Raw genomic sequence first — 27,787 nt, 5'->3', positions numbered from 1 at the left:
TATTTTGAACGGCCACTAAACGATCTGTTGTAAGTCAAGGACTACCTGTACATTGTTTCAATGGGAAGTTAAAAATCTCCCAGGTGCTATCTGTTGACATACTCTGATTCCAGCATTCCAAGTTACAACTTGACTTGTTTTTTTCTTGGAAAGATGAGAAGTAGGGTGAGGTAAGCCGCGATGAGAAATACATGTGAGAAGGGATTACGACATTCATAGGATGTCCTACGAATGCTGAGCTTCCATATTAAATTGTCATGAGTTACAGAGCTGATTCTAATTTGCATGGATTTGGCAATGACTAATCCTCTTTAAAACACCGCCCTACTCCCACGTACACACCCTGTTAATGGCTTATGCTATATTTACAAGAGTAATTTACTTAGGATGGGGATAACAAAATCTGAAGTCCAACAGAGCTGGAGCGGATCGATTTGGCAAAGACTGCTCTTTAGTGGCAATTCCTAGATCAGCAAGGTATGTCAGGAACTGGAACCCTGCCTTGACTAAATTAAATTTAGTGTTTTAGATTAATCTCAAGAGAATGATGATAGTAACAGAATAAGAGAGTTGGAAGTGACATTGGAGGTCTTCTAATCCAACCCCCTGCTTAAGCAGGATATCCTATACCATTTTAGATACATAGTTGTCCAGTCCCTTCTTTAAAAACCTCCAGTGATGGGTCACCCACAACTTCTGAAGGCCAGCCTTCCCTCTGGTTAATTGTTCTCACTGGTAGGAAATTTCTCCTTAGTTTCAGGTTGCTTCTCTCCTGGATTAGTTTCCATCCATTGTTTCTTATCTTGCCTTCTGGTGCTTTGGAGAATGAGTTCACCTTCTCTTCTTTAGATACAGAGTTGGAAGGGACCTTGTAGGTCATCTAGTCCAGTGGTCCCCAACCTTTTTATCGCCGCGGCCCGCTGAGCGCGCGCAGGGGTGGGGCCGCGGCCCACTGAGCGCGCGCAGGGGTGGGGCCGCGGCCCGCTGAGCGCGCGCAGGGGTGGGGCCACGGCCCAGGAGCCTTTGCGCAGGCCCATTGCGCACGGCCCAGGAGCCTTTGCGCAGGCCCATTGCGCACGGCCCAGGAGCCTGAGCCTTTGCGCAGGCCCATTGCGCACGGCCCAGGAGCCTTTGCGCTGAAGCGTTCCTGTCCCCCGGCCGCTGCGCGGCCCGGTGCCAGGTACTTCACGGCCCGGCACCGGTCCGCGGACCGGGGGTTGGGGACCACTGATCTAGTCCACCCCGTCTCCCGCCCAAGCAGACTCTACACCATTTTTGACAGATGACAGCCCAGTCTCTTCTTGAAAGCTGCCAGTGGTGAAGCTGCCACAACTTCTGAAGGCAAAGCTGTTCCATTGGTTGATTGTTCTCACTGTCAGAAAATTTCTCCTTATTTTCCAGGTTGAATCTCTCCTTGTTCATTGTTCCTTGTCTGGCCTTCAGGTGCTTTGGAAAATAGTTCGATCCCTTCTTCTCTGTGGCAGCTCCTCAAATATTAGAATACTGCTATCATGTTACCCCTACTCCTTTTGTCACTAGGCTAATGAAAAGCAGCAAGTGTGTAAATAAAGGAAAAAGAATAGTTCAGTTGTCTACTGAATCCAGCTTTTCTTCATCAACCAAATTTCAATTGTGTGGAGAAGTTAGTTTGCCAAGCCTCTGTGTGATGACTGTCACCACTGAGTGAGACTGGATTTTGAAGACCCAAGTCAATGAATATAAATTAGGGCTATGCAGGGTTTTGGATTTGAAGGCAGGTGGGTTTTTTTTGGCACATCGGTATGTTTATATCCTCTTTCAGCAATTCCTTATATTAAATGAATGTTCTTCCAAGTTTGTGCTACTGTTGTTTGAAGCTGCTTTAAGGAGATACCAACAGAGGCTGTGTGAGCATCTCTGTAATCTATTCTTTTTTAATCCAAACTGCATACTCCTATGGTAAATCACTATACTATATAAGATAAAGATGTGGTGATTTGTATGTTAATAATAATACTCATCCACATGTGAGCCGGAAACAACCTCTCATCTTTTTTCTAATTTATCCCAGCCCAGCATGTCCCACGGGATTTGAGGGACAAAAATCCTTCTGAACGTTGGATGGAGGAAGACAATTTGTCCAACAGAGGCACTTTAGGACCTGAGCAGATGCCGTTACGTGATGAGGTGACAATTGGACTGGTAGATGCAAAACCTATCTCCAGCAGTACCAGCAAGAGGAAGAGAAAAAGTTCTCTTTCTGGGATGAACATCTGTGAGAACAGCCTCAGAAGTTCTGGGGAGCAAGTTGAGATGGTCGGCTGTGCAGAAGGGCCACAGGATCGGTCTCCCGAAAGGGTGCAAGACAAAGACAAAATAGCTTGCGAGCTCTTGGGAGCCACCGCTCCTTCTAGACTTCTTCCTGGGCCAATCTTGAGCCCGAAGAAGCGAAAGCTGATTTTGCACATCGATTTGAACAACACCATCCTGGTCTCTGATGCAATTACAAAACAGGAGCCGGGTGCGGCTTTAAACTATTACCTGAGTACAGTGACCTGGGGAAAACTTAGCCACACAGGTAAGATCGTTTGGTGTGTTGGGGAATTCACATCTTCAATTTTGGGCCTGGGAATAGAAAAAACCAATTATTGCAATTATGAACTAAGAGTTTCATGCCGAAAAACGGCATTAGGCAAGAAAAAAACACACACGTGCAAATAGTCCTCGATTTATGACCGCAATTGGGATCAGAATTTCTGTCGCTAAGAAATGCAGTCGTTCAGTGAGTTGCACCAAATTTTATGACCTTGCTATGGTTGATAAGCAAATTCCCATGGTCATGAAGCGAAGCATGCAATTGTTAAGTGAATTTCACTTTCCCCATTGGCTTTGCTTGTTGGGAGCCCCTTAGGAAGGTTGCAAATGGTGATGTTATTTATTTATTGTGTGTGTGTGTGTGTGTATGTGCGTACCCTGTTTCCCCAAAAATAAGACCCAACCGGAAAATAAGTCCTAACATGATTTTTCAGGATGCTCGTAATATAAGACCTACCCCCAAAATAAGCCTCAGTTAAGATTGCCAGTCGGATGCATTTAGTACCATATTCCCCCCAAAATAAGACCTAATCATAAAATAAGCCCTAATGGGTCTTTTGGAGCAAAAATTAATATAAGACCCGGTCTTATTTTTGGGAAAACACATTACATACATACATACATACATACATGCATGCATGCATACATTTTATAGGCCACCCATCTTACCTCAAGGTGACTCTGATGCTGTGACTGTCATAAATGCATGCCAGTTGCCAAGTGCCCAAGTTTTGATCACATGACCACGGGGATGCTGTGGTGGTCGTAAATGTGAGGATTAGTTATAAGTATGAGGACCAACCGCAAATTACCTTTTACATGTCATTATAACTTCATTAAAACAAATGGTCATAATCTGATGACTACTGGTATATCCTATATTGTTTCTCCTCTTGAAAGTAACTTGTGTTGTATGGGTGGAGGTGAAAATGGATGGATTTCACAGAACATTATGGAGCCAAATAGTTTGCGGGGAAATCTGCATTTTTTAAAAAAATATTCTCCAAAATTATGCTGGAATTTTACTGCTTGTCAATGAGAATTTCTTGCACACTGTTTTCTTGATATCAGGTTTTTCATATTCTGCTCACAGATATCTTGAGGACTATAAGCAATGCATTTGAAATTCTTTCTCCAAAATCTCTGGTTCTAATAATCCCATCAGTTAGGCTTTTCCCTATAATTTTATACTGTATAAAATTAATAAATGCGCATTAGCCTCACTGAAAATATTCTGAGTGTGAAACAAGGCCATTTAAAGCTTGAAAACTTCCAATGAAATCCGAATAATCCACTTCATCTATTTCAAGCTTGAGTTGTTTTGAGTTCAGAATGTTTTATACAGTTTTACGCCAAATGCATTTTGTTCTGCTTCAAAAGCGGCAATCATTTCTTTTCTCTTGAAAATAGAGTTTCATTGCTTTTTAGGAGAGATTTTAAAAGCTATAAGGTATCATAAAAAACTAGATGATGTTTCACAAACAGTAGACTTGGGGTCCTTGTTGCTCTTGGAGCTTGGTGGTTTTCTTGCAGATGTTTCATTTCCAAACTACCATGTTTCCTCAAAAATAAGACCCAGTCTTATTTTCTTTTCAGCCCCAAAATAAGCACCAGGTCTTATTTTGGGGGGATGTCTTACCCGTTTACCTTAGAACCACTGCAACCATGCCTCCCATGCCCTGACACCTGTCGTATCACTGCCCGATTTCTGGGGCCACTCACAGCCATTCGGGGCCAGACGCCACATGGTACCATCACTCGCGGTAGGAGGCTACATGGCGTGTTGTGTCATTGCGCAAGCGAGTGGCGGGTACCAGCACAACGAACCATGCGACATCTAGCCACGAGCGGAAGTCGGGCAGCGGCGTGACAGGTGTCAGGGAATGGTAGCCATGGTTGTAGTGGTCCTAAGGTAAGCGGGTAAGACATCCCTCGAAAATAAGACCTGGAGCTCCACCCCCTCACACCCCTGCCTTAGTGTTCTGTCCCCCTTCCCCACACAGGCAAACACACAACCAGGCACGCCTGCCAAATCAGACTAGAAACCCTTGCAGATAAGAGTTTTGGCAGTAAACTGCGTAATGTCTGCCAAGTCAGTTTTCACTCACAGTAAGCAAGAGAGAGTTTATCCTCAGTCCGGTCCAGTAGCAAAAAGTAATCCATGAAGCAAGAGTTAGCCAAGGTCCAATCCAAATATGTACAAGCCAGATTTCAGGTAACGTGATGCGACTCTCAGGTTTTTAACTTTGACCGTCACAAAGCCTGAAGAGCAATCACACCCACTTTTATTTCTTGTGGGGTGCGGCTCAGTGACTCAGCTCAATCTCTGGCCCTTCCACGCCTCTTTCGTTGCTGTGCACGCTTCTCCCTCCGACGCTGCCTGGGATCAAGCCAGGATTCATTATCCTCGCTCCCTATCTGTTGTTGTTCCGATATGCTTTCCTCCTGGCATATCCCAGGCTGTTCCTCTTGGCCTTTGGATGAAACCTGAGGCATTGCCAGAGAGGAGGGTCCTGGAGAGGGAGGCCTTGTTAGTTCCTCCCCATCACCTTTTAAGTCCTCTTCCTCTGTTAGGACAGGCTCGGGAGTCGGGGTCACAACACCTAGCTTGATTTTTACACCTGTGCCTCACCCCACCTCATACAACCAGATGGTGGGCGGGACTTATTTTTGGGATAGGGCTTATATTAGGTGCAGGCATGAAAATCGGGCTAGGGCTTGTTTTTGGGGTAGGTTGTATTTTCGGGGAAACACAGTAGGTAATCTCATCAGTGCACTGATGATGTTAACTAGTTTGGAAATGAATCCTCTGCAAGAAACCCACCAAGCTCCAAGAGCAACAAGGACCCCACAGTTTAACCCTGAGCTACAAATATTCTCTTCTATTGAAACAATACTATGTTTTGCAGCATGTTGAGACTTTTTGAACTTGGAATTGAAAAGTTATTTTCGTTCAAGCTCAAGCCATTTTTGTCCTACCATCTTTTAGGTTTATGTTTTACATTCAATTGATTTGATTGAAATTTGATTGTTGTGAGCTGTCCAGAGTTGGGTAGCATATAGGCCAGGGGTCAGGAACCCGCAGCTCTGGAGCCACATGTGGCTCTTTCATCCCTCTGCTGTGGCTCCCTGTTGCTAGTCGGCTCCACAATTGATAGGGCTTTTGGTTAGGACAGGTAGAGGAAAAAGGATGCTGTGCTAGGAGGAGACTCTATGGTGGGGGAACCAGACTTCTGGTCGGCAGAGGAAAAAGGATGCTGCACTAGGAGGAGACTTCCGGTCGGCTCCAGAACTGAATGGGGGCTTCCGGTTAGGACCTTTGTGGCTCTTTGAGTGTTTAAGGTTGCCGACCCCTGATATAGGTGGTGTTATTACAGACCACGAGAGGTTAAGGCTGCAGTTTTATCCACACCTATTTGGAAGTAAGCTTCTGAACTGAGGATTTATTGCTGAGTAGCTATGCAGAAAATTACTCTGTGAAGGATTGTGTATGTCCCTTTCACAGTTCCATTATTACATTGTCCCAGAATGGTAATGTATGTGATGCAGGCAGTCCTTGACTTATGACCACAATTAACCCCAACATTTTTGTTGCTAAGCCAGACAATTGTTAAGTGAGTTCTTCGCCATTTTATGACCTTTCTTGCCTTAGTTGTTAAGTGAATTACTGCAGTTGTTAAATTAGTAACACGGTTGTTAAGTGAATCTGAGGTCACAAAAGGTAATCACAGGAGCCCCCCACCTCCCGGACACTGCAACCATCATAAATACATGCCAGTTGCCAAGCGTCCAAATTTTGATCACGTGACCATGGGGTTGCTGCAACGGTCTTAAGTGTGAAAAATGGTCTTAAGTCACTTTTTTTCAATGCCATTGTAACTTCAAACAGTCACTAAAGGAATGTTGTATTTCAAGGATTATCCGTGCTTGCAACAGTGTGCCTTGAAGTACCTTTTTTGAGTCTTGATTCTAATCTAGAAACCTGGGATGTCAAGCAGGGGTGGGCTTCAAAAATTTTAACAAGGGGTTCTCTGCCTGGTTGCTGGGTGGGTGTGGCCGTGGTGGGCGTGGCTAGTTAGCCTCCTGCACTATGGCGGAGGGGGCATTTTTGCCCTCTCTGGACTCCTGAGGCTTTCCTCAAGCCTCTGGGAGGGTGAAAACGGCCTTCCGGGTTCCGGAGGTCCTCTGGTGGCTGGAAACGGGCCCGTTTCTGGTTTTCCCGAACTTCCGGTAGGCCTGTTTTTCACCGTCCCCGAACCTCTGCGCATGCCCTGCACTTTCCTGCATCCAAAACGGGCCGCGTGGGGACTCCTGGAAGGGGAGGGGAGGGCAGGGCAGGTCCAGCCAGGAGTGGGATTTGGGGATTCTCCAAACTGCACAGAATCTTAGCTACAGTTTCTCCCGAACCCCTGCAGACCCCCAGCAGCCGCCCACCCCTGATGTCAAGCCTCTGGTCTTTACAGTCCCAGAACTTGCCTGAATTGTCATTTTGTTTATGAAAAAGTTCTGGAAAACATGAAAGCTATTTTTTTTTCTCTCTTTTCGGATGGTTTGGTTTATCTCAAGAAAGCTGATATATCCAGCTATGAACATTATGTTAATTGTAGTTTTAAGAAGGTTATCTCTTCCCTCAGGCCTGCCTGTGGTGGTGTGTGCTTTTTTTGGGAAAGCTGGTGTTTGGGCCGTGTTTTGTGTCATGAATAAATAATATGTAGTATTTATGTAGCTTTTTATTTTTAGTATTTTCAACCTTGGGGGCATATTATCTCAGTCATACAATACTACAGAAAATCTTCTACTAGAGATCAGTCCTTCTTCCACGCTGCTCTTCTATCTCACCCGAATCAGGTTAAACAAGAGCACTGTACGCTTAGGTACAGTTAGTCCTCAACTTATAACCATTTGTTTAGCAACTATTGGAAGTTACGACGATGCTGGAAAGTGTGACTTACAGCTAGTCCTCATACTTATGACTGTTGCAGCGTTCCCACAGTCACATGTTCTAAATTTGGACACTTGGCAACCGGCATAGACTTGCAACAGTTGCAGGATCGTGGGATCGACAAATGCACGCAATTCATATTCCTGAGTTTTCGAGTAGATCAGGGGTGACAAATGGGTGGATGCGTCACGCGCAGGCCATGCCCACCCCAACTCCGTGAAGGGAAAAAACATCGTGAAATGTCACGTGATGGCAATGTGACCAGAGATGGTATTCAGCCGGTTTGGACCGAATCAGATAAACCGGTAGCAGAAATTTTAACTAGTTCGGAGAACCGGCAAATACCACCTCTGCTTGGCCCCACCCCCGCCCACCTGGTCACCCAGTCACTGCTCACCCCCACCTGCCCACTCGCCCTGCCCTACCCACTTGCCCCACCCGGCCCAGTCACTCCTCACCTCCCCGGAATAGCACTGTGCGGCTCCTTGCATTGACAACACAGTCTCTGCTCTGTGGCTTGTCTGCTTTCCAACACGGTGCCTGAGCCCCAACTGAGCGGCCCTGATCTGCCTGCCTGAGTAAGTCTGCGAATCGCGCTAGGCCCCCTCAACAGTCCCCAGCCTCCAGCTTGCCTGGCTGGCTTTGCTGCTGTGGCTCCATCCCATGTGGCGCTGCGACATGTGTCGCCGCGGGTTTGACACCCGTGGAGTAGATAGAGCACCCAAGTGCTCTTTACCTAATCAAGAGGGACCCTGGACTTAGAGAACCGTGGTTGCATTTAACTGCTACTAAGAAAATAAGCCATCATTCCTTATCTTGGGAAAGGCTCCCCACCTAGCAACAGGAGCAGCTGCAACCAAGAGGAGCTGTGTGCACATTTCCTCACAGTTCTCAGGGCTGTTCATCTCTCTTGTTTCATCTTAACATTATGTGGGCTGACTATTTAGTATTAAAACATCCTGCCTGTGCCTGACAGATTGGTTGAAAACAATTTAATTCTATTTGACTATTAGCAGTTGGTAGGCATTTGTTTGATTTTGTTAATACAGTGTCTAGCACAATAGTAACAGAGCCTAATGCATGTTAAACACATTATAAATAAAGAGCTGCAGCAGAGTAAATGAGAAGGAAGCAGGGAAGGGAAGAGAGGCTGGGTCACATCGTCACAAAAAAAGATGTTGAGACTTTGGAAGAAGTGCAAAGAAGAGCAACTAAGATGATTAAAGGCCTGGACTAGAGGACCTCCAAGGTCCCTTCAAGCTCTATTCTGATTGATTGATTGAGATTTGGGTTTGGCCAATATGGAGAAAAGGAGAAGTAGGGGAGACATGATAGCAGTCTTCCAGTATCTGGGGGGCTGCCCCAAGAAGAGGGGGTCAAATTATTCTCCAAAGCACTTGAAGGCAGGACAAGAAGCAACAGATGGAAGCTAATCAAGGAGAGAAGCAACCTGGAATTAAGGAGAAATTTCTTGACAATTAGAACAATTAACCAGTGGAACTGCTTGCCACCAGAAGTTATGGGTGCTCCATCACTGGAGGCTTTTAAGAAACTGGACAATCACTTGTCTGAAACTATATAGGGTTTCCTGCTTGAGCAGGGGGCTGGACTAGAGGACCTCCAAGGTCCCTTCCAGCTCTAATTTGATTGATTGATTGATTGAGTTCTGTTCTTGGAGAAGTGGTGGGCATCAGCAGAGAGGATTTTGAAAAGCATCATAGTACTTTTGGAACAGTTTTGTGTTAACCGAAGATTGCAAAGGAAGCAGTGGATCTTAATAAGCGTTAAATTTAAATGATGGCACCAACAGCTGACGGGCACTCGGCTTCTTAGCAAGGAATACATTCTGCCTTAAAGAGCTAGACTGCTGAGTTTCTTATTTGCCTCTTTAAAAGCTGAGTCAGGAAGCTGCTGTGCTTATAACAGAAGCATCACCTTGATAGGACCAATGACATTTGAGACTAAAGCAGATATACACTGTGATACCTATTCCATTTTTAACCCACCGTTGGCCTGTAAGGTTTTATTTCCCCCAGTTCTAATTTTCACAGTTCCCAGAGGAAATAGGCTCGCTCGATGTTTTTCAAAGTTGGCAACTTTTAAAATGTGTGGACTTCAACTCCCAGAATTCCTCAGCCACACGGGGAATAGCGGTTGGGCAATTCTGGGAGTTGAAGTCCACAGTTGCCAAGGTTGAAAAAGTACTGGCTAGGGAATGACAAATAATTCAAGAGCCTTAGTCCCTTCAATGCTGAATGGGGCTCATCTAGGGACTTCCTGGTTTTAGGTTAACAGTATAAATCAGAGGTCTTCAAACTTGGCAACTTTAAGACATGTGGACTTCAACTCCCAGAATTCTCCAGCCAGCTATGCTGGGAGTTGAAGTCCACAGAATTCTGGGAGTTGAAATCCACAAGTCTTAAAGCTGCCAAGTTTGAAGACCTCTGGTATAAACAGACATGTGCAACTTTCATTTTCATAAAGCTTTAAACCAGGCTATATACAACCAATTAATAGCTACATTTCAAAAGTAAACGGGAGTGGGGTGAATGGATATTGAAGGAAGTTTTAAGAAGCAAAATGAATGTCTTAAGTCTTTGCACTCATTTTGCTCCTTAATGAGCAAACTCCTGTCTTCCCCCACCTACATCCATACAGATAAAAAGGCCAAAATCTGTTGGCCCACTCTGATTGGGGTATCCTTTTGGAGTCACCTTCCCTCAGAAGTAGTACCTATATTTCTACTCACATTTACATGGTGTTTTGAACTGTTAGATAGGCAGGACCTGCGGCAAAACAAGTGTTAATTTGGTTGTGTTCAATCTCAACCTGCATTTTTCACCATTGCTCAATTCACGTTAAAAATAAAATCAGTATATACTTTTAATTTATACTTCTGGGACATATTTTGATATAGAAACTGTTAGGGATGGAAATGAAGAATTATACCTATTGGGGGTAACAAAGGATTAAAAGTTTGCAGTTTTAAATTAAACTCTGTCCACTGAGGAGTAACTAAATTGGTTTATGTCATCCATGTGGGATTGCTGTCCATAATAAGCTGTATGCCCAAATAGGTTTGAAAAAAAGCTTTGAAGTTCTCAGGCCATTTTATAATTGCCAGCAGCCATTTATCTTTCTCTGGTTGAAGTACAGAAGTTTGAGGGATGGTAAGGACCATTAAAGATCCATTTCTGTTGTCCAGCTGGTTCTATTCCCTGGCGATAAGGATGTACTGGTAATTCAGGGGAACATAGAGATTGATTGAGAACAAAACTGTTTGTGGGAGGTCATTGCAGGATACAAATACATCATATAGGTGAGGGGGTCCTTGGTACTCTCTGAGCTTGCTTCTTGCAGTCCTTTGATTACCCTGACTAGGTAACATTATCAGTACTAGTAAGGAATGCTGTTTGTTGTCTGTGTGTCAGCATTCTGATGCTGCCATAAAAAGACGAGGCTTGACTTTTCACCTACTTATTCGATGACATCGAAACCTGATACCATGTATATTCTGGTGTCTTGTCTGTGTGGGTGGGAGTGGTTTTAGGGATTCTTTGGTTGGGCTGTTTTCCAATGGTTCTTTGACAATCCTAGACCAGGCCAAATCCAAAAATGCCAGGGAATTTCTAGAAGCCTGGCAATCTGACAAATCAGCCATCAATAGACACATAGAAATTAAGAACATCTATTTCACCAGGGGTGAAATGCTCCCAGTTCGGACCGGATCGCCTGATCCGGTAGCAATGGAGGTGGGTGGTTTGGAGAACTGGTAGCAAAAATCCCTGCCCCCCCCCCAGCTGAGCCGCGCAATCATCAGAGGCTTTTTTAAAAAAAAATTTTAAAAGCATTTTTTCCACAACCTCTTCGGCCGAAAAATGCTTTTAAAAGTAAAAAAAAAAAGCCTCTGATGATCGCGCAGCTCAGCTGGGATCATCAAAGGCTTTTAAAAGCATTTTTTCTACAACCTCTTCAGAGGTTGTAGAAAAAATGCTTTTAAAAGCATCTGATGATCCCAGTTGAGTTGCCTGATCAGCAGAGACTTTTTTACTTTTAAAACCGTTTTTTTTACAACCTCTTCGGCCGAAGAGGTTGTAAAAAAAATGCTTTTAAAAGCCTCTGACGATTCCAGCTGAGCCGCTCGATCATCAGAGGCTTTTTTTTTTTTTTTTTTACTTTTAAAAGCATTTTTCGGCCGAAGAGGTTGTGGAAAAAATGCTTTTAAAAATAATTTTTAAAAAGCCTCTGATGATTCCTCGGCTCAGCTGGGCATGGTGGGGGCTGGGGGGCGCAGGGATTTTTGGTACTGGTTCTCTGAACCACCTGCTGCCATCACTACCGGATCAGGCGATCCAGTCCGAACCGGGAGCATTTCACCCCCCTGGTAAACAGCCCAACCAAAGAATCTCTAAGACCACCTCTACCCACACAGACAGACAGACAAGACACCAGAATATAAACTGACAACAAACTGCACTCCTTATTAGAACTGATGCTATTACCTAATTTGGGTAATGAAAGGACTGCAAGAAGACAAGCAAGCTCAGAAAGCACCGAGGACCCTTCAGGTCAACCCTGAGCTACAAATATTCTCCTTGATCGGTACATCATATAGGTAAATGGTTAAAGAAGGGGAGATTCACATTTGCCCCAATATCTTAATGGAAATCAAGTCAGCAGGAAAACAATTGATCCTAAAAGTGGGGAACAAACTCACAGGTAGACCTCGTTTAAGAAACCATCCGTTCAGCGATCAAAGTTACAGTGGCATTTAATGAAGAGATGACTAGTCCACAAAGCTAAAGAAGCTCCTTGGGTGAGAAGCAAAACGTCTTCAAAGAAAATCCAGAAAGTCCATTTGCTTCTTGAAAAAGCACCTTTGGGGCAGCCGTGACTTGGGTGATTGAGAAACTCCATAGACACACAACTGTTGCAGCATCCCTATAGACACATGATCAAAATTTGGGTGCTTGGCAGCTGGCATGTATTTATGACAGTTGCACTGTCCTGGGGTCATGCGATCATCATTTGTAACCTTCCCAATTCCTGATTCTGACAAGCAAAGTCATTGGGGAAAGCCAGATTTGCTTAATGACCACGTGATTCAGTTAGCAACTGCAGTGATTTGCTTAGCAACCATGGTAAAAAGGTCATAAAATGGGATACCAACTGCTTCGCTTAGCAATGAGCCATTTTAGAAATTTTGGGCTCAGTTGTGATTATAAATCGAGGACAATCTATACTAGATGAGGCTGGGGCAGCTGAGCCTTCAAGGGGTGACACTGGCTTTGAAGATTGGAAATTGCACTGTAGCTCAGAAAATTCTTCCAGGTGCCAAGACACCCCTGAGCAGTGCTGAAATCCAAATTTTTTTACTACTGGTTCTGTGGCTTGGTGGGCGTGGCTTGGTGGGCATGGCAGGGGAAGGATACTGTAAAATCCCCATTCCTTCCCCACTCCAGGGGAAAGTTACTGCAAAATCCCCATTTCCTCCCAAGCAGCTAGGACTCGGGAGGCAGAGAATAGATGGGGATGGGGCCAGTCAGAGGTGGTATTTGCCAGTTCTCCGAACTACTCAAAATTTTCGCTACCAGTTCTCCGAACTGTTCAAAATTTCCGCTACCGGTTCTCCAGAACCTGTCAGAACCTGCTGGATTTCACCCCTGCCCCTGAGCCCCTGTGTGGTTCTGGGGCAGTTTGCCATTCTGCAGGACAGGCCGCAGGGTGGCCAAAAGAGCGGAGATGGGGGAAAAATAGGCAGTTGGGTCTGTTGAAGGGGAGGCAGCCCCTTCCCTGGGAAGACCTGAGGCTTGGGACTGGGAGGGACCAAACCTGGAATGGCTTGAATAGGGATAGGTTAACAACTCATGGAATTCAGCTCATGACTGCAACAAAGCCAGGATTGCTGTTCCTAAGTGATGCAGTCACGTGACATAACACTTTACAACCACATGGCTTAGCGATGGAAATTCTGGTCCCAGTTATGGTTGTAACTCAAGGACCCCCTATGTTTTCACGTAGAGCTTCATCTGCCCTTTTCCTTTCTGTTCTAGGAGAGTGGCAGTGGGTCAGTGAGTCTCCCTCTTTGCATCCTCCCTGCCAAGGCGCTGTGAGTTTCTATTCTCAGTATGGCCGCAACACCAAATTCACAGAGTTGCCCTTGGGGAAGACATTCCGGGACCTTCACAGGCAACACTTGAAGCTGCTAGAGTGGCAGGGTCAGCCTCACCCTCAGCTCTCCGTCAAAGGTGAGCAGGCCAGGCACTACCACTTGGTGCTTCCTTCCTTCTTCTACCTCCTGGAAAGCTTGCATCGAGAAGGGAGGGAGTTTGCGGTCATCTTTCGTACCTTCGGCACAGACCTACCTCGTGTCCTGCGGGCGGTGAGCTGCGCCTTGGAGGGGCAGCACCCCGGCTTCCCTGCCCTGGGAAGAATCTCGGTGAGTGGGCAAACTGAATCCTCCCCTTTGTTTAACGTTGCTGGAATGATGTTGGCATTTTTGGGCCAACTTGGCAGATGTTTCAACTCTTTTAGTCAAGATGCTCTAGAAAAGAAAGTCGCTATTAACTTGTTCTGAGAGGGTAGCATGCCCTTCTCTCCAATGTACTGTATTTTTCCGTGTGTAAGACGCTACTTTTTCTTAAAAATATTTACCTGAAAATGGAGGGGCTTCTTATACACCGGGGGGAGGGGGGGCGAGAGGAGAAGATGTGGCCCAGTCCTCCAACTCCGCCACATATGCTGGGCAAGCCTCCCGCAATGGCCAACCTGACCTTGGGCAAACCAGTTGTGAAATACAACCCCACCCCACCCCCGCTATCAAAGTGGATCCTGGGTGCTGTAATGGAGAAACGAGAAATGGGAGTGGCCAGCATGAGGAAAGGAGGAGGAGCAGGGAGAAGAAAGAGGGAAAGCGGCCTCCTTCCCTTACGCCAGCTGCTCTGTTTCCTGTTTCTCCATTGCAGCACCATGCCGCACTCCGGAACTTGCCCCACCGACTACTGACCAGATGCCCTCGTTTCCCTCAAGCATTTCTTTGCTAACCTGATTTCCAGGTCCGTCATGTTTCTCACTTGCATTTCTTGCTGTCGTGTGCAGAGAAACAAGTTTGTGGGACTAAAAAAAAAAAGTTCAATCAATTCCAACTTCACAAGAAGTTGAGGGAAGCCAGGGCATCTGGGCGCCAGATGCTGAAACGGGCCCATGTCTCTCCAGCAGTTGCCCAGGCCCACCGGAGGAAAGGCTGGCATCTACCAGCACTTAAATGCAGTGGCATTCCAGATTTCTGAATTTTGGGTAAGAAAAGTGGGGGGCGGCCTATACATGGGGCCGTCTTATAGACGGAAAAATACAGTATTCTCCTTTTTAGCCTTTTCTCGAAAAGGCTCATTGGTTCAAGTTTGATTGATTTTTAAACAGAGAGCGGCACAGAAATAATTTAGTTTAACCAGTTCTTTCTGCAAAATAAGCTCCCGATAGATGGGAGACATTCTTGTTGGGCTTCCTTCCTGTGAGATTGTAGATCTGAAACTATGCAAGGAGAAATCCTATCTCTCTTGCAGATGGATCCTTCCCCCCCCCCCCACCCTTTTTTTTTCTGGGAGGTGAACAGGAGAAATTAAATCCCACAGGATGGGGTTCTCTTAAATCGGAAGCCACATGGGTCTCTATTAGACTGATGGATTGATTATGTGCCTTGAGGTCACTATTTATATATAATTTGTTGCTGAGGGATCCTGTCCTGAAAGGAAAATGTCTGCTGACTTTGGTGGATTTATTTAGAAAGACAGTTTTTGATTCTTCTACAAAAAGATTATGATATGTAGGATTGCAGAGAATAACCCCAAATAAAGGTTATGGTTTGTTAAAAATTCAAGATGCAAAAAAAAAATGGTCATAAGACATTTTTTTCAATGCCATTGTAATTTTAAACAAACATTAAATGAATGGTTATAACTTGAGGACTACCTGCAATTGCAAGTCCAGGTGGAATACATCAAATAACACTACCACACAAACAAAATTTTGAAAATAAAATAACCAAAACCAAAATCCATAAACCAACATCTGATTTGTTTATTTTGGTTGTAGACCAGCATAAAATAGTCATTGTAATATAGGACTATTTTTTTAAAAATAAATAATATTGATAGCAATAGCAATAGCACTTAGACTTATATACTGCTTCACAGTGCTTTACAGGCCTCTCTTAGTCAGAGTCAGCATATTGTCCCCAACAATCTGGATCCTCATTTTACCCACCTCAGATGGATGGAAGGCTGAGTCAACTTTGAGCTGCTCAGAATCAAACTGCTGGCAGTCGGCAGAATTAATCTGTAATGCTGCATTCTAAGCACTGTGCCACCACACAACCACACAGTTTTATTCTATCTATTGATACGATAAAGTAAGGTAAAAAAAATTGATGTGAAATTACAAAATACAGCATGATGACATAACTCCAGATTCAGAAAACAAAATTCTCCTTCTTTAATTGGTAATTGAATTTTTTGCAAAGATATTCTTGGAATCAAAGAACGCCATAGAAATTTTCTAAACAAAAGAATTTCATTTCAACCCTGAGCTATAAAAAATATCCTTTAAAGAATTTATTTCCTGAAAATATTTGCCAGATACAACGACTGCAATTCCTCTTAGAATATAAATTATTCTAGGAATAATAATTCCTTTTGAGAGCGTTCATCTTTCCCCATCTATCAATATCTGGAATAACCGCGATATATATTTTATTTACATTGCATGTTGCTATCTGAGTTATATCTTTTGGCATAAAGATCCCTAGATATGTAATGGATTCCAGACAAAAATAGAATTATTATTATTAATAATAATAAATTAATAAATAATATTATAAAACAGTGCTACTTGGGACATTGTACATCTTAAGAAGGTACTTGGTTGATACCTAGGATGCTGGCAGCAACCCGTATCAACCATGAGCACCAGTCAATGGTATTTGTGATGCATTTTTGAATGTTCAGTTGACTGAGTTTCATATTTAATGAATAAAGATAATAATAATAATACAGTAATAATAATAATAGCCTTTATTGTCATTGTATATCATGTATACAACGAAATTGGTTTAGCCTCTACTGGTGGAATCCATAACAGAAAATACAAGACAACATGAATAGTATATAGAGAATAATCCTTATACAAGTAATTGGGGGAAAAAAACTAGTCATACATTTCCATATGTACGTGGAGTGATTGTGATTGTGTTTAATATTCCTTAAACGGATGGATAAACAATTTTTCACTTAAAGGCATCGGTTCCAATTTGGACCAGTTAATAGAGTAACTATTTTGCTAAAGGCATTAATCCTTTGCATTAACACTGGGATAGTATTATAAGGTTCAGAAATAAAAGAATGTCACCTAAAAATAAAACCCATTTTTTATTCAAAGGACTTCTATCCTTCTCTATAGATCTCTCTATGATGTCTAATAGAACAAGCTAAGAGTTCTGTGCAAATATTAAAAAGCTTCCTTGTCCAGTTCCTCTAAATAATGAAAAAAAAAAGGGAGAAAAACATGCTATTAATCTTCACTTTAGATATTGGCGATTCATATTAGTCTGTTTTATGAACTCCATAGCAAATTATTTAGAGTGGTAAGAGTTTATGTATTTTATCAAAGACCTTTCCAGTATCTTACTTGAGCTTTATTTTTATTCAAATCTATTAGATCAAAGGCTGCTCTAATGTTATCTGCTGCTTGCCCAGTTTTTATAAACCCTGCTTGGTCATTATTAATAACAAACTGTACCACTTGCTGTAATCTATTTGCCTGCACTGCTGTTAAAAATCTTTGTAGCAACGTCAATTAAAGAGATTGGACAATAATGAGCACACTGAATACCATCATTACCTGCTTTTAGTATAAGCCTGATTAAACGCTGGTGATAAAAATTATCAAATATCGCTGCATATACAACCTTAGCCTTTATCCACTTAGAGAGAGGTGGCCTTTTCTATTCCTTCTGGTCGCGTTTCTTAAATTCCCCTCTACTTTGATCATCTCAGCCTCTTTGAGGCCGTCTAGGATTTGTGCTTTGAATAGTGTTTCTTCTATCTCTCTTGTTATTTTTCACCGCAGTTGCCTGTAGATCTCAGACTTGGAAAGATACGTTGCAACAAGAAAAAAGTGGCATTGAGTCATGGAGCCGAGCAGCTCTCCAGCGATGACGGATGCAGGAAAATGTATGCCTATTTCAGCTCCAGGGAAGGCATCAGTGGTTTCCAGGACCACTTTGAATGGTGAGATACGTGCTTCCTTGTTGGCCTACTTTTATTTACAGTGGTTGGCTTTTTTAGCAACGAACACGGGTAATCCTTTCTTACTGACCGCCTTATTTAGCAACTCTTCGAAGTTATGACACATTAAAACAGGGGTTCCCAACAAGACAATATTCCAGGGAAAACCTGGGTTTAGAAATTTCAAAATCATAGTGTATATGCATAATTATATGTAATTATTTACTTTTGTAAGAGGTGCGAGAATATATCAGAAGCGTTCTAGGGGTGCGGGGTATAGAAAAGGTTGGGAACCTCTGGTCTAAAAAAACCAGCTTGCAACCAATCCTCGCATGTATAACCATTGCAGCATCCCACAGTCATGTGATTGCCATTTCTGTGCTTGGCAAGCGGCTTGTGACAAGCGGAGTTAATGGAGAACACAGAAATAAAATTTTAAGTTGTGGTCCCGTGAGGTTGCAGCGGTTTGCTCAACAACCAAATGATGACATTAGTCCATCACACCGGTGAAATGCACTTACCTTCACTACCAGTTCGGAAATGTGAGCGCACGCCTCTTCTGCACATGCACTCCTCTTCTATGCATGCACAGAGGTTCAAAAACAGGATGTATGGGGGTGGAGGAAATGGGCAGACTATGAGTTGAATAAATGTTAAATTAGGATTTATTATATAGTTTTATAGTGGAAGGTTGCTTTGAAATGTCATATTAATATATAAAAAAGATTTGATTTAAGAGATATATGTATGGGGGAGGAGTAAAAGAGTAGATTATGAGTAGAAATTGTTAAATTGGGGGATATAATAATATTACTATGCTAAATTAGGAGTTATTATATAATGTTATAGTAGAATGTTATTTCGAAATGTATAGTATAAGGGAGATATAATAATATTATTAGAAAGAAAGGGTCAGCATATGGGGGATGGAGCAAGGGGATGGTAAAGTATTATATAATCTGTTATGAATTTGGGTTGTACCTTGAAGAAGCCACAGGGGGAGGGGAGGGGGAGGGGGGGTTAGGGAGGAGGGAGGGGAAAAAAAGGGGGGGAAATTTGTATTTGAAAAACTTTTTCAATAAAAAAAAAAACCAGGATGTAATGACATCCCAGCGGGTGGGCGGAGCCTCCCGCCACCGACCCTACCGGTTTGCGGGAGCCAAATAGATCCGGACGGATTTCACTGCTGGTCCATCATGGCCATGTGACACCATTCTTGACTGCAGTGCTTAAGCAACAGAATTGCCAGTCGCAACAATGGTTGCTAAATGAGGATTTATCTGTAGGAACAGATTACAATCCAGTGAGCTTTTTAAAATATTCTTCTTGTATCACGCTAAAAATAAAGACTCCTATTAGTGTATATTTTCAGCCTGATGGAAGCCATTAATACTAAAACAATTACCCTTTTACTTCCTAACTGCAGTTCCACGGGGTTTTTTTTTTGCTGACAGATTGATTTAAGTCTTTCTTCCTTGGCATTTAATGGCCTTACCTCAGCCAAGATACGTGGAGTTATAAGTAAGGGGTTTTCTTGCTTCTATAACCTGCTGAGTCTGGTCCAGGAAATGGTCTTTCTCACCTGGTAGCCTTTAAATAAGTTTTACATTTTCTTTCCACTGACCATGCGATCTGCAGGGCACTGAGTTGGAGTAACTTAGTTTAAAGAGTCTTTTCTGAGTTAATCTTGCCTGGTAGGTATGCAACCTCTATTCAATCATAAATCAAGCTAGGTTTCTTAAAGAGTAATTTAAAGCACCCTGTTATTAAGAACAGCTGCCTGCAATTACTACAGGTTCGAATCTCGCCAAGGCTCAAGGTTGACTCAGCCTTCCATCCTTTCTAAGGTAGGTAAATTGAGGACCCAGTTGTGGGGGCAATAAGCTGACTTTGTATAAATATACAAAAGGATGAAGGCTATTGCTGAGCGCATTGTAAGGCGCCCTGAGTCTCTGGAGAAGGGCGGCATATAAATCAAATTTAAAAAAAAAAAAAGATTTTTTTTTCTTTTTCTTTTTTTCTCTGATGAACCAAGCTCTGACGATCCCAGCTGAATTGCCTGCCGATCAGGCAACTCAGCTGGGATCGTCAGAGCCATTTAAAAGAAGAAAAGTTTTTTCTTTTAAATGGCTCTGACGATCCCAGCTGAGTTGCCTGATCGGCAGAGGGTTTTTTAAAAACCCTCTGACGATCAGGCAACTCAGCTGGGATCGTCAGAGCCTTTTGAAAGCATTTTTTTTACATGGTTTTACATGTAAAAAATGGTTTTAAAAGTAAAAAAAAAAAAATTGGCCACGCCCAGCCAGTCACATTACCCCCCCCACACCAAGCCACGCCCACAGAACCGGTAGTAACAAATTTTAGATTTCACCACTGGGATGTACAGAATGTCTTCAAAGATGCTGGGTTATATTTGCTAAGAATATTTTTTATTTTATTTTATTTTATTTTTTTATTTTTATTTGATTTATATGCCGCCCTTCTCCGGAGACTCAGGGCGGCTTACAGTGCGTTAAGCAAAAGCCTTCATACTTTTGTATATGTATTTATACAAAGTCAGTTTATTGCCCCCCACAAACTGGGTCCTCATTTTACCTACCTTAGAAAGGATGGAAGGCTGAGTCAACCTAGGGCCTAGGGCCTAGCTATCTCCGAGACCGCCTGCTGCTACCGATGACCTCCCATCGACCCGTGCGCTCCCACAGAGAGGGCCTCCTCAGGGTGCCATCAGCCAAACAATGTAGGCTGGTGGCCCCCAGGGGGAGGGCTTTCTCTGTGGGGGCTCCCACCCTCTGGAATCAGTTGCCCCCGGAGATAAGAAGAATCCAGGACCTCAATGCCTTCCGTCGTTCCCTGAAAACCTATCTTTTTCAGCAAGCTGGGTTGGCTTAAGAAGAAATTTTTAAAATTTTTAAATTCTTTTAATTAGTCTGTGATTTTTAATTTTTTGGGCCAAATTTTATATATATTTTTAAATGTTTTAATATTTGTATTCTATGTTTTTTATCTTGGCTGTACACCGCCCTGAGTCCTCAGGGAGAAGGGCGGTATATAAATTCGAAATTAAATTAAATTAAATTAAACCTTGAGCCTGGTGAGATTCGAACTTACAGTAATTGCAGGCAGCTGGTGTTAATCACAATGCTTTTAGTCTGCTGAGCCACCAGGCCCTGGTGAAACAAAGGCTGGATATATCAGGGATTTTATATCCCTTTGTTGATCTTGTTTTGGAAAGCTGCTCTGAACAAGACTTCCTAGTTCTCTTGGAACTAGCCTGGGGTGTCAGCAAATACTGGTACAGCTTTCTTTCTTTCTTTCTTTCTTTCTTTCTTTCTTTCTTTCTTTCTTTCTTTCTTTCTTTCTTTCTTTCTTTCCCTTCCCTCTCTCCTTCCCTCCTTCTCTTTCTTTCTTTCTTTCTTTCTTTCTCTCCCTTCCCTCTCTCCTTCCCTCCTTTTCTTTCTTTCTTTCTTTCTTTCTTTCTTTCTTTCTTTCTTTCTTTCTTTCTTTCTTTCTTTCTTTCTTTTTTTCTTTTTCTCCCTTCCCTCTCTCCTTCCCTCCTTCTCTTTCTTTCTTTCTTTCTTTCTTTCTTTCTTTCTTTCTTTCTTTCTTTCTTTCTCTCCCTTCCCTCTCTCCTTCCCTCCCTCCCTTTCTTTCTTTCTTTCTTTCTTTCTTTCTTTCTTTCTTTCTTTCTTTCTTTCTTTCTTTCTTTCTTTCTTTCTGCAGGCAGGATTCTCTCTTCTTGGGTACTCTTCAGCAGGGCACAAACAACTCTACTTGCCCAGAGAGGAAAAGTTGCATATATTTCATGTATTTGGCTTATTCTCCTAAATACAGAGTTGTTGTTTTCAGTCATACGGTATCCGGATAGTTTTGTTTTTTTCTGAAAACCAAAGTCTAGTTCCTTTGCCCTTATGATTTTACACGGAAACTTGGGAATTTATGTACATTGTGGCAAAAGGATTGAGAAACAGTGACAAGGACAGTTCCAGTGGCCGAAATTTAGACCATAGGTGCTCATTTTGTCTTCCTTTACTGGCTGTTCACTTTTTGTCCCATCATTTTACGGGGCATCATTTTCCTTGTTTGTTTGTTGGTAAAGTTATAAATAAATGATATTCAAAATCCTCTGAAACCCTGAATCTTAGAAACAGAATAAATTGAAGAAAGGTCTTTAATTAAAAAGGGAACCACCCGTCATGGCCCTGTGTGCATTTATTTCTTCCCTTCCTTTTTTGTTTCCATTCTTTCTTTTTTTCTCTTGAAGTACAAGGAGCAAAATGAATGCATGTCTGTGCTGATCATTTACAGATTATGTCTCTTTCTTTGCTGCAGGTGGGCTAGGAATAATTATTCCAGCCAAGGTGGAAAACCCATTTGGGTAGATCCTCAGGACCCCAGAGTCCAGCATATCTGTATAGATGACAATATCCGACTGACCGATTCCGACACCATTGTCCATCCTCAGGTATTGTTAGGGAGAATCATTGCTCCAAACCCCTCCCCCTTTTTTTTAAAAAAAATAGAAGATTCTTTCGCGGGTCATTCACAGCTCTTAATTATAATTATAATTGCGCAGTCCCCTTTTGTCAATCCTGGGAAATAAACTACGCTTTCAGAGACAATACCCAGGAGGCTTTGTGCACTAAGTGGAGCCTCGCTATTGTGATTCCTCCACTTGATTCTGTCCTTAAGCAGAAAAGCCCATCGCCTCGGCTACCTTTGGAGTACCTCTGCCTCGCTTCTAACCTGTCTCAAAGGTGGCGGAGATTGGTAAGTGAGCCGCCTGTCATAACCGCAGGAGAATGGTGGCTGGCATGGAACAGCAGGTGCTCGGTGCCTGTCCTTGCGGCGTGCTCCTTCTGTCCTCGGTGTGAGTCATTCCCCTTTTTCCCACCCCCACCCCCCACCTCCTTGAGCCCAGCAGCCTGCTTCTTAGCAGCCCAACTCTCCTTTGCAGTCCTGAGTGCTTAAAGGGCAGCTTTCATGCCAGAGCCGGGAAGTTGGAAGAGCCAAAGAGAAAGGCCGTCGTAGCAGCTCTTTATATCAGCCTAAAAGCTTTTCCTTAGGAAAGGAGGCAGCTGGGAGAGAGTGCATGCTGCTTGAATTAGGGGATGGAGGAAAAGCTGGGCAGGCAAGGTTAATTGGTTCTTGTTGGATTCAAGCCACCACATTGGTTCCTTGAGGCTTGGTGCCACTCACAATATAAGGGAAAATTACTAGCGGAGGCTGGGACTGTTTCATTGCTCGACAATCGAAATTCAAGCTGATCGGTAAATACAGGTAGTCCTTAACAACAGTTCATTTAGTGACCCTTCAAAGTTACAACAGCACTGAAAAAAGTGACTTGTGTCCATTTTTCACAGTTATGGCCTTCGCAGCATCCCCGTGGCCACGTGATTTACATTCGGATGCTTGACAGCTGGTTCATATTTATGACGGTTGCAGTGTCCCCGGGGTCTTTTGCAGCTTTCTGACAAGCCAAGTCAACAGGGAAGCCAGATTTCACTTAACAACCGTGTTATAATTCAACGGTTGCAGTGATTCACTTAATAAGCATGACAAGAAAAGTCGTAAAATGGGGCATTTAACAAATTTCTAAGTTAACCACATAAATTCTGGGCTCAATTGTGGCCGTAAGTCGAGGACTACCTGTACTCAGGTCTTGGTGGAGGAGGCAAAGAGCTCTGTCTGGAGCATTTTATCCTGCCACAGCCTACAGAATAATGGTCTTTAAAGAAAGAGAGATGGAGGGAGAAAGAGGATGTTATTCATTCCTCCCCTCCTAGCCAGTCAGTTTCAGGTCAAATTATATTTAGAAAGCAAGGGGGGCAGAGAGGACCCCTGGGGTTCCATGCCCTCCTTCCTCCTGCTGATTCCAGGTCAGATCTTACGGTTTCAGAGGCCAGGAAGATTTTGCTAGCTCCGAGCCAGCCTTGATCCCTTTGAAAAGACCTTGCCTTTTCCCTTTTAAGTCCCAAGCTCAGCTCTTCCCGCTTATAGTGGGTAGATCTGAGCATGTTCCAAAGTGTTCTTCTCTAGCTGTCATTCAGCCTGCGAGTGAGTTTCAAAGCTGACTTTGAGAGTCTGTTGTTTGTAGGTTCAGGGCAGGGCCAGAGATGTCACATGTTTTGATGCTGCAAAAGAGTTTTGTTAGGTGCGATTTCTCTGTGCTGAGCACTTCCTGTAAGGCAATTGGAGACTACTTCTCCACCTGGAAGTGCATAGAGAGAAGAATATAGTTGTTTAAATGATCCTTGAAGTCATGTGCCCATTGGGGTGGATGAGGACAGGACCAGGCCATACATTTTGGATCAGTTTTCCCTAAGTATCTCTTCTTCCACCTTTTGCAATGGGATTTTCTAACTGGAGTAAATGATGGAGAAGAGGTTATCTCAAGGTTTCCAAATCTCCTATTGTTTGGCATTGCAGTATCAGCCCTAGACAATCCCTCTCCAGAATTCATCTGGGCTCATAGAATTTCAACCATTCATGCTGCCTACTGGAGTCCTTCCCTTTCTAACCTCACACACTGAAAGAAATGGTGTTTGGGAACCCTATTCCCTCATCAATCCTTGCTCTTGAGGACAGTTAGATATTGATCCATGCAAGTCTTCCTTTTTGCGACCCTCAGAGACCCCTGTCCCATTGAGAATTGGGAGTATAATTGTTCATACTCCTTATATACATGAAAATCAAGCTGAAAAATGTCAATCCTATCTTTTTTGTGATGCCCCCACCATATTCCTCGTCTCCCTTGGAGCATGATACATATCAGAGTTTGTTGCAGAAATTAAATCCAGAAAGCACACACAGGTAAACTGATTCAGCAGGATTCATTAACTTCTTTATATACATATAATACATGAAGATAAAGGTACAATACCAATATAGATTCTTCTTCAACGTAGTAGCAGTTATAAGCAAAACACACAGCAGGAGAGAATAGTTAGGTTTCATTTCAGCAGAGCAGACTAGTTTCAGTATCTCTGCACAGACTCAGAAGCTGCAGACTAAGACACACCCTGGTTCCGGTCTGTCTCAGCTCCCAAACAGCCCTCATTGGCTGACTTAGTTGCTATAGCTATACATTGGCTGACCTTGTTACCATGTCCTATTCCAGTTGATGAATATACTCTGACAATACAGGTAGTCTTCAACTTACAATCGTTTGTTTAATATCAGTCCCAAGATACAGCGGCACTGAAAAGGGTGACTTACAACCAGTCCTCACCCTTACGACTGTTGTAGCATCATCATGGTCATGTAATCAAACATCAGGCGCTTGGCAACCAGCATACATTTACAACGGTTCATGTCATTGCCATTGGTGACTTTCCCAACCATCTTCTGACAAGCAAAAGTCAGTGAGGGAAGCCAGATTTGCTCAACGACTAGAAGATGATTCACTTTACAATGGCAGTGATTTGCTTAACAACCAGGGGTAAAAAAAAAAAAGTCATAAAATTGGGTGTGACTTACTTAACAGCCACTTCACTTAGCAACAGAAATTGTGATCCCAATTCTGGATGTTAAATTAAGGACTACTTGTAATAGCAATAGCAATAGCACTTGGACTTATATATCGCTTCACTGTGCTTTACAGCCTTCTCTAAGCTGTTTACAGAGTCAGCATATTGCCCCCCAAAACAATCTGGGTCCTCATTTTACCCACCTTGGAAGGATGGAAGGCTGAGTCAACCTTGAGCCTGGTGAGATTCGAACTGCCAAATTGCAGGCAGCCGATAGTCAGCAGAAGTAGCCTGTACTGCACGCTAACGCTATAAATTAAAGCCAAACCACTGCGCCACCGCAACAATCATGACATCGCCTGCTTCTATAGCTTGAGTGGTTAGGCACTGTGGCTAGTGGCTGAAAAGGAGGTTGTGGGGTAGAAGCCCTCTGAAAAGCAAATGCTCCAATTTACTTAGGAGGATTTCAGCTGACAGCTTCTCCAGAGGAAAACCTCCAAAGTGGGCTTAAGATTTAGTATCTCTTTCGACAAATCAAACAGTATTGAAAAAGGGATGGTGGCCTTACCTTTTAGGTTTGTCTGCCTGGGCTCCTCTGCATTGTGTGTTAAAGGATTCCGACCTTCTTATTGTTATAAACAGTGCAGGTTCGCATATGGAACTACCCGAGACAACAATAATCGAAAGCAGCAAAGAAGTTTATTCACGTATTTGCAAACACAGGTGCACAGAAAGTGGACAGGGAACAAAGCATTCAACAGCTTTTATCCCCTTACATAAGTTTATTTCCCCCCTCCCCTTTTTGACACAGCATCCTACTCAATTCTTCTAAAAGCCCCCTCTCTACCTTTGTTCAAGGAATTTTAACAAGTTCACCAACTCCTTCCTTGCTAACATAAGCTCTATTGTTATTTTGTACTCCCTCCGCTTGTGATTTCAGCTGGCGTTCAGGCTATAGCAGTGATGGCAAACCTTTTAGACACTGAGTGCCCAAATTGTGTGCACGCGCCTGCCCAAACTGAAAGGTGCACTCATGCAGGCATCTGAGGACATGCGCATGTGCGTGCACATGCATGCACAGACATGTGTGCACATGCGCATGCACAGACATGCACAAATGTATCCATGTGCAGACATGTGCATGCACAAATATGCGCAAACACACATGCACAGACATGCACAAATGCGGACATGCACTCATGTGCAGTAGAAACCCCAAAGGCCAGCTGGCCGGCGGGAAGCGGGGCATCCCAACACTGGCAGCATAGCAAGAGGTAAGATCTTTTTCTTTCGTGAGCTTCTGTTTCATCACTTGCAAGGAAACAAGCTCATGAAAGAAACGCCACAGAGATCTGATCTGGGGCGATGGCACGTGTGCCAGCAGAGTGGGCTCTGTGTGCCACCTCTGGCACGCGTGCCACAGGTTCCCCATCACGGGGCTATAGGCTTGTGGTTCTTAGCTGTTAGCCGCTACATACAGGTAATTTTGAAACAGCTTATAATTCTTCCATTTGAGATATCAAGCACTTGCCTTTTTAGAAACAATACCAACTCCATTACCAACTCCAAGCGCTCCATGGCTTAGGGCCGGGGTACTTACGGGACCGCCTTCTGCCACCAATTGCCTCCCACCGGCCAGTTCGCTCCCACAGAGAGGGCCTCCTCAGGGTGCCGTCGGCCAGACAATGTCGGCTGGCGACCCCCAGGGGGAGAGCCTTCTTTGTGGTGACACCTACCCTCTGGAACAATCTACCCCCAGAGATTCGAGTGATCCCAGACCTCCAGACTTTTCATCGGGCCTTTAAAACCTACTTTTTTCAGTTAGCCTGATTTTATGGTTGGTTTTAAAATTTGATACTGATTTTAATTGAAATGTTTTAAATTATGGGCCAAATTTTATTTAATTTATTTATTTATTTATTTATTTATTTTATTTTATTGAATTTCTATACCGCCCTACTCCCGAAGGACTCAGGGTGGTGCACAGCCATGAAATAAAACACATAGATATACAAAATTTAAAATCGAATAAAATGAATTAAATAAATTTGGCTGAATTAATACCCATAATTTAAAAACCCATAATTTTAAAATACATTAAAAATTTAAAGTTTACACTTAAAAGGGAGAAGATTTAGGCGAGGCCAGCTTGATGAAATAAAAGCGTCTTCAACTCGCGGCGGAAGGTGCGCAGATCCGGAATCCTCCGTATCTCTGGGGGGAGCTCATTCCAGATCGTCGGTGCCCCCACAGAGAAGGCTCTCCCCCTAGGGGCCGACAGCCGACATTGCTTGGCCGACGGCACCCGGAGGAGCCCCTCTCTGTGGGAGCGTACTGGTCGGTGGGAGGCTGTTGATGGTAGTAGGCGGTCCCGTAAGTAACCAGGTCCTAAGCCATGGAGCGCTTTAAAGGTGGTAACCAGAACCTTGAAGCGCACCCGGAAGACCACCGGGAGCCAGTGCAGCTCGCGCAGGAGAGGTGTTACATGGGAGCTCCATGTTGCTCCCATAACCACCCGCGCG

This window comes from Pituophis catenifer, unplaced genomic scaffold (assembly GCF_029215685.1).
Source record: "Pituophis catenifer annectens isolate HBS135680 unplaced genomic scaffold, rPitCat1.0.hap2 SCAF_2, whole genome shotgun sequence".
Classification (NCBI taxonomy): domain Eukaryota; kingdom Metazoa; phylum Chordata; class Lepidosauria; order Squamata; family Colubridae; genus Pituophis; species Pituophis catenifer.
This window is presented reverse-complemented; position numbering follows the sequence as displayed.